This window comes from Humulus lupulus, chromosome 4 (genome assembly GCF_963169125.1).
Source record: "Humulus lupulus chromosome 4, drHumLupu1.1, whole genome shotgun sequence".
Classification (NCBI taxonomy): Eukaryota; Viridiplantae; Streptophyta; class Magnoliopsida; order Rosales; family Cannabaceae; genus Humulus; species Humulus lupulus.
In genome coordinates, this window is record NC_084796.1 from 150,387,462 (window position 1) to 150,390,606 (window position 3,145).

A 3,145-nucleotide genomic window follows, 5' to 3' on the forward strand; every position below is an offset into this window, starting at 1 on the left:
GTAGCGTAGGATAGCGCGTGGTATCACGCCACAGGCTGAGATTAGCTCAGCCCGGGCATCGAAAGTATCTTTATCAAATATTAGGCCGCCTATTAAGTGAATCGTTGCTCTTGTTCGCTAGGCAATCTAATGGCAGCCGACTCCTCGTCCCGACCAACTAACATGGGAAAAGGGATCGCCTCCGAATCTCCTATTCCACATTTCAGCCCCGTGGTAGAGAAGGAGGTCATGGTTGATCCTAACACATTTTTCGAGGCAGAGACAATTATCTCCAAGATCACGACCCAACGAAGGATCAATAAGATAATGTTGTCCCATAACATTGAGGTCGGGTTCGGGGTCCTCATAGCCCGACCTCCGTACGAAGGGGAAAGGAGCTGCGCGCCCTTCCTAGATGACTTCGCAGCCTGGAGCATGAGCATTTGAAGGTGGGGGCCTTCCTTCCCCTGGACTAGTACTTCGTTGACTTCCTCAACTACGTGAAGGTGGAGCCGTTTCAGCTCCCACCGAACTCATACCGACTATTGGCGGGGTTGAAGTGTCTTTTCCTAAAGCACGAGCAGGAGGTCCCCACCCCGGTGGACATCCTTTATTTTTTCTGCCTCAATGTCAGCCCGAAACAACGAGGGTGAAGTGATGGGTCTATTACTTTACCCAATTCCTGAACTTTCCCTCAGTAATCAAGCTCCCCAGCCATCCCTACGACTATAAAGATCAATTCTTTATGTCGAATGGGTTCCGTAACTGGAAACACCAATACTTCAACGTCCTCGTAAGTCTCCTTTTCTTTCTTAGCTCGTGAAATTATTCTCTTTTGTTTACCGAGTTTTTCGGAAACGAATAACTAACAGAATAATAAAAAGATAAGAACTATAGAAATGCTGAAATGTAACTAAACAAACAGTGTTTTTACGTGGTTCAGGCGTTAACAAGCCCTAGTCCACGAGTCGATGTTATTATACTTGGAAAAGGATACAGTAAGATGGCTGGTGCACAAGAACTTCACACACTCACAGTGTTTCTCTCGGGTTCTCTTGAAGAAGATGAAGCTAGAGAGATTTTAGTAGAGTTTTTGCTATGTGATTTGTTCGTCCCTCTTCTTGTAAAATGAAGGGGTCTTTATAGCTAGGGTTTCGGATTAGGGTTTTTCTCTACGTACATGAGTCTTAATTACACCAGCCATAAATAGGGGATACAATTACTGTAGTAGCATGGCTACAAGACTCTATGTGGGTATATTTACGTGAAAGTATGGGGAACACACAAAGTCAGCCGTCTTTTCCAAGTTGTCAGCGGAACAGTAGGCGAAAAGGTACCCTTAGGCGTGCTGGGATGTGTGCGGCTTTGACCTGACGGGCGTGTCAGGCGGGATCCTGTGTCAGACGGATATCGTTCCAAATATGCCTTCTCCCGGACTCGACCGTTCGGTTTTGTTCTGTGCGAGGCACGGAACTGTTTCCGCGGGGACCACTCGAAGAGCCTCTCCTGGAAGGGGCCTCCCCGAGGGGTATCCTTCGGGAGTCTGGGAGAGTCGACGAGTTTCCGTGTTGTGCTTGCTTGGAAGAGTAATCCGGATACTAAACAGGAGAGGCGAAGCCTTTCTGTCCATCCGCGAACTCTGGTCACCTACCGTGAAAGACATCGATAATTCTGCTTCCCCGAGGACATCAATCTAAACGCTATCCGGAAATCTGGATAACATTTACCCCCCAAGGTCACGGAGCTTCGAGAGATCCGGGAGCTTGTACAGTCCTCCGGGTGTTTCGGTCTCTTAGATTAGGCGAGGGGCCACCTTCTGTGTTCCCGGAAGAGTTCCTTTTTCCCGCCTGAGTGTTAGTATGAAAAAGAAAGGGAATTTCTTCTGTTTGAACTCAAGTACTCAAGTGCGGCAAGGACCACGTGTCATTCTGGGAATGGTTCTGCGACCAAGACGTGTGCGTGAGGCGGCTGGTTGAGTATGCGTGCGTCAGTCATCTGAGTAATGATTTGACAGTTTTTAATGGTACTCCAGGCCCGAGGTGGTGTAATGATGGGAAATAAATACTTTATTCCCATCCGAGGAGTCATAAATAGGATCGTCGCATCATCTCCAGCCGTTGGATCCGATGCACCCGGAATGGGAAGATCGGGACCGTCCATTTGAGGAATTCGAAACGACTTCTTCCCTGCTATAAAAACGAGGGAAAGGACCTTTCTTCCTCTTTACGCTTTCAAATTCTCTATCTTTCGGATTTTCAGATTTACAAACCTTCGAACTCTCAGGCTTCCCAGCTTTCGTTCCTCCGAACTTGCCACTTCTTTTGGTAAGGATCTGGAAACTTTTTCTTTTGATTTGGCAGTGGGTTTATTCGCCGAAGTTCCTGGTTTGAATCGTCGTTCGTCTTTGCAGCTTTTACTTCTCGCGATCGTGCTGGGCAGTGATCCAGTTACTCCTTCAACCTCCAACTACCCGAATATCAGTAAGTATTTCTACTTTGCTCTTTCCTCCCAGACCTTAGGTCGTTGGTAGTTGTTAGAGTAGAGGTTTCTGCCATTATCGCTTATGTGCATGCGTGAATAGGGCTTTGGTAGGCATGTGATTGATGTGAGTCGATAAGTAGCCTTTTCTGCATGCTTTGGCGACTTGCGCTTGGAAAGTCGTCCCTTGTTTTGCTGTTTTAGGGCATAACAATAAACCCCTTTAGGGTGTCTTTCTCTGGAAAAGCACTTCTTTTGGTGGGCTTAGGCTCGTAGTCTGAGTCTGGTTCCTTGCTGCCCTTCGGGTGGCATGGTGCCAATCCCTCGGTAAGCTCGGTGGGAGCCTCTCCAAGCAGTTTTCGGGGAGGGTCTCCCCGACGCCTTTGATACCACTAGGGTATGACAAGGGTGCTGACTGCTTAGAGTGTTTTCTTCTTTCTTTCTTTTGTCCAGTGACGAACATCTCAAAGGAACAACTCCTTGCTGTGGGGGAGGTTGATTCTGCCCAAGAGAAGGGCTCTCCTGTCGCTGGTGGAAAGGGGAAAGGAAAGGCGAAAGTGGTCGCGGCTAGCCCACCGACCTCCAATAGTTCCATCTGGGAGATGGACCAAAAGCCGAACCTTTTCAGGAATTATGGCATACTGGAGCTGTATTCCTCTGAGGCAGGCCTGAAGAACATCCCAGGTCT